This window comes from Tenrec ecaudatus, chromosome X, assembly GCF_050624435.1.
Source record: "Tenrec ecaudatus isolate mTenEca1 chromosome X, mTenEca1.hap1, whole genome shotgun sequence".
Lineage (NCBI taxonomy): Eukaryota > Metazoa > Chordata > Mammalia > Afrosoricida > Tenrecidae > Tenrec > Tenrec ecaudatus.
Genome location: NC_134548.1, coordinates 8,916,936 through 8,928,794, shown reverse-complemented (window position 1 = coordinate 8,928,794; position 11,859 = coordinate 8,916,936).

Here is an 11,859-nt window from a genome sequence, read left to right as displayed (position 1 = left end):
CTCTAAGCCCATGTGACCATGGGATAGTGCGTTACTGCTATCAACCTATACACTGTGGCTTTTATTTATTTTAGTGTCTTTGGAGGTTAATCTCTTTTTATTTAAAGGCTCCCTGGTGGCACAGTGGATAGAGCACTCAGCTACTAACTCAGAGGTGGGTGGTTATAAGGGAGAAAGCTGTGGTCATCTGTGCCCATGAAGCTGACAGCCTTGGAAGCCTCACAGGGCAATTTTACTCTGTCCTACAAGGCTGCCATGAGTCGGACTCGACAGCAATGGGTATGGTCTTATATTTCTATTTTGTTAATAGCACAAGTGATGCGACATAATCTTTTAGCATGGGTCCTTGTGTAAACAATAAGCACAGGCTGGTTCTCCATGTACCCACCATCCACGCAGCTGAAGAGCACCAGGGGAAGAACACGATCGTGGCTCCCATGAGGCCCTATGTGTCCCTCCCTCCTCTCGGAGAAGTATACCACTAACCCTCCTGATTTGACCCCATATACCTGTAGCCATGACAATCTGTTGTTTAGCTTGTTAGCTTTTGAACTTCTTGTCAGCAGAGCAGCCGTCTGGATCTGGACTTGATCCAGGCTGTTGGAGACAGCTATAATTTATTCATTTCACAGAGCACTGTCATCTGTAGCACAATTTGTTTATTTGTCCTATTTTGGATGGGCTTTGAGGGGATTGCTGGTTTCTGCTGTTATCTATCAACAGTGTGGTGGAGCACATTTTTTCCATGTCTTGCGAAGTACAACGATTCCTGTTGGGGCATGTACCTAAACCAAAAATCAAACCCCAAACCAGTGCCATCTAGCCAATGCCGATGCATAGTGACTACATAGGGTTTCCGGGGCTGTAAATCAGTTGTTGTTTTTCTCAAATCATTTTATTGGGGGATCATACAACTCTTTTCACAATCCGTATATCCGTCCACTGTGTCAAGTATATTTGTACATTGGTTTTTCATCATCATTCTCAAAACATTTTCTTTCAACTGGAGTCCTTGATATCAGCTTCTCATTTTTCCCACTCCCTCCCTGTCCACCGTCCCTCACAAACCCTTGATAATTTATAAATTATTATCCCTTCATCCACTTTTCTGTTGCCCATCCCCCAGGGATGGGGTTATATGTAGATCCCTGTGATTGGTTTCCCCTTTCTACCTCACCTTCCTTTTACCCTCCCAGTATCGCCACTCTCACCACTGGTCCTGAGGGGTTTATCTGTCCTGGATTCCCTGCGTGGGGCTGTAAATCTTCATGGGAGCAGAAAGCCTACTCTTTCTTCCATGGGACGGCTGGTAGGTTTGAACCACTGACCTTGCCATTGGCATCCCAACCCTGAATCCATTATGTCACCAGGGCTCCTCATTGGAATAATGTCAGTTTTCCAAAATGATGGCACTAGTTTGAAAACAAAGCCAGCCTATTAGCCTGGCGTCTCCTAACAACCCTGTAGGACGGAGTAGAACCCTCCCAGAGGGGTTCGAAGGCTCTCATCTTTACGGAAGCAGACTGCAACACCTTTGTGCTGAATGGTTGCTAATTTGAACCTACCAATGTTTTGGTTAGCAGCTGATTGCTTTAACAACTGCACCAACTGTTGCTCCATCACTGTTATAAAGGGTATCAGCAGCTCTAGCTCCTCGTTAAGTGTTAATATTACCTAAATGTTTTATATGTACGTGAACTTTCCATGAAGCCCTGATGGCATAGTGGGTTACACTAGTCACAAAGTCAGCAGTCCGAGACCACCAACTTCTTGCAAGAAAGATGAGGCTTTCTACTGCAGTGATGAGACTCGCAAGGGCAGTTCTCCTCCGTCCTATGGGATCACTATGAATTGGGATCCACTGGATGGCAGTGAGTTTGGTTTTTGTTTCATTTTTGGTGTTTGGGGTTTTTCTTGAGGCGGGCGGGGAGGGGGGGACAGTTTTAATGACAGGCCAGCCATTTCGAGGAGGCAGAGAGCAAATAGTAATGACTACTCCCACCCACATCCCCAAATAGTTCTGAAAAGTAACAAAACGGGTGGAGAGGCCTGAGATGGTGCCCAGGGGTCCAGTCCCTGTGTAACTATCCTCTCCCCCCGGGAGTTTGAAAGGGTCTTGCTCCTCCCTGCACTGCATCTGCCAACTTGTTTGGAGGCACAGAAATCTGTCTGCTCTGGATAATCCAAGGTGAGACTCTCTCTCTCCCAGCAGGGCATGGAGCTGGCTGGAGGAGGAGGCAGGCAGCCTCCAGCTGTCTGAATTACAGGCCTGTACTGTACTAGAAATACTGCCTTTCTCAGCAAGGAGCCACCCTCAGACTTCCTGGGGATAGCGGTGAAGAAGCCTGAGGCAGAGCAGAAAGAATCTGTGGGCTTCTCTCAGCCCTCAGTGGGTATCCTCAATTAGCTCCTTAGAAGCCTGGAGGGTCTTTGCAATTCCTGGAATGGGAGGGGCTGGGGCTGGTGGAGCAAAGGGGAGAAGGCCAGCCAAGAGAGAGAGAGAGAGAGAGAGAGAGAGAGAGAGAGAGAGAGAGAGAGAGAGAGAGAACACAAGAGAGCAGTTAACAATCTCCCCTTCCACTCCCTACCTACCTAAACTCATTGGGTGAAAATCCTGGACAGGAAAGCACTCCCTCCTAACAGTGCAGGTGAGAGGAGGGTAGGGGTGGGGTGGGGGGAGGGGGGGGAGGAAACTGCAAAAGGCCGATGTGGCATTTTAGAGTGTCAGAGATGGTTTTGTCCACACACTCTCTAATGAACCATCAATTCTCAGCAGAAGTAGAAATGGGCTGAGCTCCCCTCCCCAATTCCCCCAATTTGAAAGGGGAAGGGCTGCTTGAGAAAGGATTCTATTGTAAGGCTAGGTCAAAAGTTTGCAAAACACAGCTGTCTGCATCATCCCATGATCAGACCACTTGCTGGGGGAAATGTGGTTCTGGGAAGTACAAATATATCAACCCCGCTGTCAAAATGTCAGCTTCCCCCCTCCCCCATCCCCCATCCCCCACCCCACCCCAACCAATTCTGACCAGCACTCTACCTCTCTGCTGGGTTCAAGAATTTGTTGCAATTGCCACACAGAACTCTCAGACCACACTCACGAATATGGGTTTATTAGAGAAGTAACGGGCTACAATTCAGGTTCAGGAAAGCTCAGGTTACAGTTCTTTGGTTGAGAGGACCCCCTCTCAGTCTTGCCCGCAAGCAATCCCAGAGCTTCTTGGCCTGCTTGGGCTAGTTTAACAAAGCTCTTTTAGCACCTCATCCACTTCTGGTGGTAAGCTTCAGCTCAAAGGGTTTCAGCTCTACCTCCACGGGTCAGCAAACTCAGTTCCCCTTGAGTACAGTGCCTGGATCAAGTCCACTGTCCCAGGAAACCATCCACACTTCGCTTTTTCCCTCTGTGGACCAGGAGGCCCACAAGTCTGTCCTGTGTTCTTGGTTGTTCTGCTTCCACTGCCGCCACTGCTCTGTTGATCCTCTTTGTCTTCTTTCCCCAGCGAGGATCACAGCCTTCTCTCCTCTGGACTGAGGAGGCTGCGTACACAGGGATCTCAGGGTCCAAGGGCCACACTCTACTCCTGACTCTTCCTTCTTGATGGTTGTGAGATCCCTATTCCTACTTCTGAGATGGCTCATTCAAACCCCAGTGAGACGGCAAAACTAATCTGTCCCTTCCTTAGAGTTCTACACACCTTATTTGCATGTTCCCACCCCACAAGGGTGCCATGTACCTTATTTACATTTGGAGCAAGCTACCCAATCCCCTTGGTGGGCCACAAACACCTCATACTTACATAGTCTTCCTTTGACTGCAAAAATAATCTCAAACATAACAATTGTGAGGATGGCACAAGACCAAGAAGTGTTTCCCTCTGTTGTATATACGGTTGCTATGAGTCAGAATCAACTTGATGGCACTTAACAACAACAATGACGCTTCAGTCTTTAGTTGTACACACACACACACACACACTGCCATTGAGTCAATGGCAACTCATAGCAGCCCTATAGGACGGAGTATAATTGTCCCTTGAAGTTTTCAAAACTTAAAATCTTTATACAAGCAGACAGCCACCTCATCTTTTTCCCACTAAGCCACTGGTGGGTTCAAACCACTGACCTTGTGGTTAGCAGCTTAATTCACAATACACTATGCCACCAGAGCTACACTAAGAACTAGCCAGTGGAAATCTTATGGATCACAACAGAATACCATTTGGTCACAAAATAGATTCATGCATGCCAAGAATCGTGGCACAGGATGTTTTATTATGCAGTACACAGGGTCGCCATGAGTGGAAACCAACTCAGTGGCAACTAATAGTTCTTCGCCATTAGCACATTAGCTGGCAAGGAGTTGGCAGATATCCAAACTATATATTTGAATGAAAGAATAGATACTGGGTGAATGAGGTTATAAACAACAAAGCCTTCATATGTGCGTGTGACATATGTCTACTTATAAAACATAGATAGATGAACACATAGATCAGATAAATGGTGGCTAGATAAATACCTTCTTGGAGCTTCAGAATTCCCTTGGAGCAAATATTATCTGTTTTCATGTCAGCAGTGGGAAAGCAGCATCTCACAGTTTAAGTGACTTGCCCAAGTCACACCTGACCAAATCAGATACCGATCCACATAGCTACTGGCTACATTCTTTCCGAATTTCCAGCTCTTTTTACTTGAAAAGCACATTATGGCATTAGCAGTGGAATCAAGAACTTGACTTCTATGAAAAAGATACGTTGCATCTAAAAATACAAAATCGTGAAGCCAGAAGCATCTGGTTAAATTTCATTGCACGACAAATGAGGAATCTTGAGGCTGAAGAAGGTAAGGGATTTGTTGACGATCACACAAGGACGGACGGAATTCGGGTGTAAGGAAGAATTAGGGGTTGAGTTTAGATTCTCAGATGTCAAATAGCAAAGGCAATCAGTTACTAAACTGAGTCTTGGGAACCCAGCATATTGATCGTTTGGTCTGTCTGTGTAAAACCACACATGTCCCTGACTTCCAAGGAGTTTTCTGGTTGTTGGTATGTTATGTTAAGTGAGCGGTGTGACAATGAGTCTCTTAGCCTCTCTGTATTTCCGTTTATCACCTGTGAAATGAATATAATAGTTGCTGCTTCAGAGGGTGGTGGTGAAGATTATTTATTACACGTGTGATGAAGAAAGCACCTGACTCGTACTAAGTGCCCCAGAAATGTCAGATACATTGCCCTCATTTCCAAACCAGCATTATGGATAAGATTAAGTCCAAATGTATTCCTAACAATATCACAGAAACCTTTAGGACCCAAAAGTATCAAAATGTGAAGTGATTATTTTTTGGCACAATCCTCCATCCAGGTCTATATATTTCTGAATGTGGTGTTAGCATCTCTCTAACCTCTTCCCTGCAGAACCCTGCACCCTTTGATTTACATCCCATCAAAACGAAAGTTGGGACATCCTCAAGAGATTCAAATCATGTTCCTTTGAAATGTTTTTTGAATTTGTGGAACAAAAAGAAGTCCAAAGGGGCAAGATCAGGACTGTGGAGTGGATGGAGTAAGGTTGCTACCTCTATAGAGTGAGCAGCTTCATTGGCCTAAAGTTAAAACATAGCCTTGGTGGAGTTTTCCTTGCCTTTCTCAAACCAACGCAGTTGTCAATTTTCTGAAAACCTTTTCATAATAAGTCCCTGCGTTAGAGCTGTGTCCTTCGAGAAAATCTGTCAGGATGACCTCTTTGGAATCCTATCACAATAGTCACCGTAGCCTTCTGAGCTGACCGCTCTGCCTTGAACAGAACTAACCCAGCAGATCCCCTCAGAACCCATTATTATTATTAATGTTATCTTATATTATTTTATTTCTTCTCAAGCTATGTTATTAGGAACTAATCAGGACAGCACACCCTTCCACGGTTCAAGCAGATCAAGCCTTAGTTTGATTAAACCTTGCTCTCTGGATCACTTTGGTAAACCTAAGAAGCATCCCAGGTTATGATTCAGCCCATAAAAGAATTATTTGCTTTGAGTTGCTTAAAAGATTCAAGGGAAGAAGAGCTCGTGGAGCTAGGTAATCTTAGCACAGTGCATTTCACTCCCATCAAGGCGAAAACTTGTGAAGGCCAAGGTGTTCACTTACAATCAAACCTGTCAAACCGTGTGAGATTCCCACTTCAGTTGCCATCACATCAATGGTAAGACGGTGGTCATCTTCCACCAGTTTCTGAACTTCAGCTGGGTGAACGCTTCTGAACATTCGTCAAGGTGGTCGGTCTTCCCTCTCGTTGAGGTCTTCTCAACCTTCCTTAAAGCACCGGATGCATCTAAAATCTCATGGGGGGGGGGGGGGGCAGCACTCCTAGAAGCTTGCTGTGAATGCTTTAGGAAGAAGTCCACTCAGATTTTGTTAGAAAGGTGACCGATTAACAAGTAAGCACAAGTAGGCGGTGCTGACTGGGGAATTCAGTTCTGTTGCACGTTCACCATAGGTGAGCACCAGGGACAAGAAGCTGGTTCCAGTGGCCCCTACACGGCCCTGAGCAAAGAAGGGAGCACCAGGAGGGGACAGAAAGGACTCCACGGCACCCAGTCCCACACTTGTCTTCTTTATAGTGGTGGTTCTCAAGTCTTACCCCTGGCTGCACATCAGAACTGCCAGAGACAAATCTGGAAAAAATGCCGGTGCCCTCAGTCTCACAGAACAATAGACTAAGACTTTCTTGGGGGGCAAGGTCCACAGATAGGTATTTTGAAAACTCTCCCCAGTGATTCTGGTGGGAACTGTTACCCATAAGGCCCTGTCAGTCTTCAGGAAAGGAAGTGAAAGTTATAACCAAGGGCAACAAGGTACACCTGCTCTCCTCTCAGCCGCATCTCCACTTCAGCTATGAAGCAGCAACACATTTTGAGAGGACAGACCACAAGAGCACACTTCACGTCCCTCTCAAATCACTATAATGCACCTCCTCTCATTAAGGCACACATAATGCCATCTCAATTTCAAGGAACAAGGCCTTAGAGAAACTCCCTGTGGCAGACTTCAGAGCAATCTTAGGCATGATGAAATGAGCTCGTCGTTGCCAGCATTCAGGTATTATCTCCGTTATATGACAGACAGGAATGGGCAGCATCCTGCCATGCAGTTACATCTTCAGACGTAGACGCACAGCTTCTGCACCTACTAGCTACGTGACCGATCAGAGCAAGTTACTTGTCTCACTACTAGTGTGTGCGGATATTGTTATTGTTAAATGCCATCAAGTCAATTTCATTTCCTAAATTAGGGGAATTCATAAAGTTCATAGAATTGGTTTGGATGTGGAAGTATTACATAGTTCATGTAAATGACTGAATAGAGTCCAGGGAACTATAAGGACCCCATAAATACCACTTATTTTAATCAATGTGTTTGGCATAATTCCAAAGGAGTATCCAGAGCCGCCACTCCCTTGTCTGTTTGTTGTGCTCTGGTGGCTTGTGTGTTGTGATGCTGGGCACTATCCCTCGGGGATTTCAACGCCCAGCAGGGTCGCCAATGGTGGACATGTTTCTGTAGAGCTTCCAGAGTGTCTCGGTTATCTAATGCTAAACCAAAATCAAAACCAATGAACTTCTAAACCCACTGCTATTGAGAGAATTCCAACTTTGTGAGTCTGTATAGGATTTACTAGGTTTGTAAATCTGTATGGGAGCAGACAGCTTCATCATTCTCTCTCAGTAGATTGTTGGGTTTGAACCACTGACTTTTGGGTTAGCAGTCCAATGCTTACCCAGTGTCACCACCTAAGCTCCTTTGTCTGGTGCTACTATAACATAACTATCATAAGCTTTAACAAAAGATTTTTTTTTCTCACAGTCTAGGAGACTGGAAGTCTGAATTCTGAGCACCGACTGTAGAGGAAGCGCCTGTCTCTTCAGTGTCTGCTTCCTGGTTTCTCGGTGATCTCTGTGTGTCTCAGCAGCCAGCTTCCCCCTTCGTGCTACTCTTGCTTGCTTGCTTAATCTCTTTCAATATCTCCAAAGAGATGGATTAAACACCCACCCACCCACCCCCAGTACATCCCCTCACAGAAAGGTCACAACGAAGGGAGGAGCCAGCAGCCAGGGCACAGTATACCACCCATGAAACATACAACATTCCTCTCTAGTTCTTTAATGCTTACCTCCCCCCCCCACTATCATGACTCCAGTTCTACATTACAAATCCAACTAGACAAGAGCATGTACACTGTCATAGATAAGAGCTCTCCACACATGGAATCCAGGACAGATAACCCACTCAGGAATAGTAATGAGAATAGCAATACCATGAAGTTAGGGGGAAGGTAGAGGGAGAAAGGGGGAACCGACCACAATGATGGATGTATAACCTGCCAAACCCACTACCCCACCACAGGGGGACCAACAACAGAAAACTTGGTGACCGGAGATAGCCGTCGGTGAAGACATAAAAAATAATAATTTATAAATGATCCAGGGTTTATGTGGAAGGGGGAAAGATGAGGAGCTGATACCAAGGGCTCCAATTAGAAAGACAATGTTTTGAAAAGGATTATAGCAACATATGTACAAATGTGCTTGTCCCAACTAATATATGTATGGATTGTGACAAGAGCTGTAAGAGGCCCAATAAAATGATTTTTTTTAAATCAGACATTTAGCAATTAAAAAAAAAAGACTCGCCCAGTACTAATCCCATATCGTTCATTTAGCAAAGGCAACCCGTTGCCAATGGAATTATAATCACTGGCAAAGAGGTTAAGTTTGACAACGCATAGTTTTAGGGGACACAATCCAATACATAACAGAGAGTGAGACGCTAGGAAGAAAAGCCTGGTGATCTTCTTCTGAAAAGTCGCCAATGGAAGAAAACCTTACAGATCACAATAAAATATGATGTGATTTCATATTGAAAGATGATGCTCTTGGTAGGGAGTCAATCAACAGTGGCTGTAGCACTGGACTGGACGATATCAAAGATCGTGAGGCAATGTTTACATGTTTACATGGGATCAACATGCACCTGAGCCAACACTATGACACAATCACATCAGCAGGATCCACAGTCCTCCTAGTCCAATCCTCATGAGAGAAGTGAATGGGAAGTACATATTTAGGAACTTTCATACTAATTTGACAGAGTAATTACATGCTCATTGAGCCTACTAAGAAAACTCTCAGGCTTTCACCCTGTGTGTCGTTCTAACTAATTGCTTGGATAGTTCACTTTTACTGTATTTGATGAGGACATTTTTCTGTGATAGGTTAGAGATTAAAATTCCTGTTTTAAAAAATCTGAGTGAGTTTGGAAATAACTAGTTTGAAGTTAGATGTATGTCTTAGAAAAAATGGAAAACCCAGTGTGCTCATGTCCTATATTGCATAACAAACGACCACAAATTTAGTGGCTCAAAGTAACAACTATGTATCATCTCATTGTTTCTGTGGGCATCGCATATCGGGATCCGTGGCTTAGGTTCTCACAAAGCTGCAACCAAGGTGTCTAGTTCTAGTGGGTTGCAATAACTTCTTGAGCCCATAAACTTCATCCAAGTTCATGAGATTTTTGGCAGAGGTCAGTTCCATGCACCAATAAACCTGGGCTCTCTGTTTTCTGGCTGACACTTAGTCAGGGGCCCCTGTCAGACCCAGGTCACCCACAGTTACTTGCTACGTGGCCCCTCCATGAGTCCTCTCATAACATGTCAGCTACCTCTGTCATGGGAACCACCATGAGATTGCAGTCACCTGAGGCCGAGTTTAATGTAATATAGCATAATCAATCATGTGGCATACCACGGTCTGTTGTCTAGAAACAAGTCACAGCTTCCCCTGGCACTCAAGGGAATGGAACTCTATAGGGACAGGACTCACCGAGGTCACTTTAGAGTGGGTCTACCATACTCATCTGCTAAAAAAAAAAACCAAACTTATTTTAATGAGGTAATTCTCCCAATAGGAAGGCACCAATCCAATCACCATATGAATCAAACTTGGCCCCAGGAAGCATGCATCTCTTGATTTGGAACAAACTGAAAGAACCAGAGCAGAGTGGGGGTAATTTAATGATTATATAACATCAAACGTAAATAAGCCACTCTTTAAATTCACACTTGGAGATCAACCATGGCACAAATTTCAAATAACGCACACACAAAAAAACGGTACTTTTGATTTCCCCCTTCTGTATTGCTGGTGGTGCCTCTGATAAATGGGTGTGTATGGCATATTTTTCGGCAATTATTCCCTGATGACTATAGAGTGTAACATCATTGCCCTTGAAATGGGATATATAATGATGAGGAAGCTAATGGCCACGTTCATGTCGGTTCTCCATAAAATCTCCTCATCCCCATGAATCTCCTGAAATATAATGTCCCAACTGCGGGAATCGCTTAATAAGCCTCATTTGAACAGAACAGAGGAATGCAGCTTGGGTTCAAAGCAGCAAAGGCAGGGTCGTAGCCTGGCGCGATCCTCAATCACTTTGTATGCTGTGTAACTGATCCAGGAAACTGAACTGCACCAAGAATGTAGCGTCGGGATTGAAAGAAGCCTCATTAGCAACACAACCTTGCTTGCCGAACCCGAAGGGGCCTGGCCTGGTGTCTATTCATATAACAACTGATGTGCACAGGGAATTCTTTGTCTCCTTCTGAAATGCCAAGTCTGTGAGACAAGTGTTGGAGCTACATGCGCATCGAAATGAAGAGCCAATAACCACTTCTAGAACTGCGGGGAAATGGATGGCATGTAGATGTGAATTAATGAAGGGATGAGGAAGGAAATAACTGAGAAATGCATTGCTTCAAAAGTGAGCAAGCCATCCATGCTGGTACATGGCTTACAATCTGATCCAACAGGTGTCTCTACAACAAAAGTGATCTGGTCAATGAAACTCATTTTGATTTTTAAGGACGTCAATGGCAGAAGGGGCTAGAGGGGCGAGGGTAATGCATATGAAAATAGGTAGAGATTTTCGGGCTTTAAGGGAAATCAATTTGAGACCACATAACACCCTTGCCTTTGTCAAAACAATTTTTGTAAAGAGTATTTGCGGGAGATTTGGGGCCATTGATATTTTATCTGAAACTTACCCCACATGGTGCCATTACACTTTGTTGTTGTTGTTTTGCCATTACACGTGGGAAAGGTAAGCCGTTGGCAGGAAACTTAAATCCAAGGACGCAACCATCCTTTCCAGAAAAGAGCATCCCCTGGCCTCTCCAAGATGATATTCCTCCCTGCTCCTCTTTTGAAACCACCTTCCTTATTCAGATCACTTAGCTGTTGAAATTAGAGTCTCTTGAAGGGGGTTAAGAGAAATGGAGAGTTTATGGGAACAGAAACACATTCAAGTATTTTGAGGGCAGGCCATTGTGCTCGGGCTTCATGGAGAAGAGTCCCACCCGTTCCAAGGGCTACGTGGGCTCCTTTCTTGCTCCTCTGTCTGTGCCTGCTTCCTCTTTCTTTCCGTCAAGGATGAATGTTTTCTATTCTTCGGGCGTGGTATGCAAAGGTGACCACGCCAGCCACCCAAGCCAGCTACATTCATTTGGCTCCACTTCTGCCTTCCCAGTGGGGACGTTCTGATGGACTAGATGAGAATGCATCCTGACACTCAAATAGTAAGCATGTTGCCATTCCCAATAGTCACAGACCTTTTGATAATGAGAAAATCCGTGTTCTACGATGTGAAGGGAAATGCACGAAAAAATAAAAGCAAGGGATTTATTATATGAGTGGAACACTCCTGAATACTTTGAGAAAATATTGTAAACTATACAAAGGCATTTCAATGATCACTTGCTGCCAAATAGCATCCTTGACAAATGTCCCATCATAAAACAATGA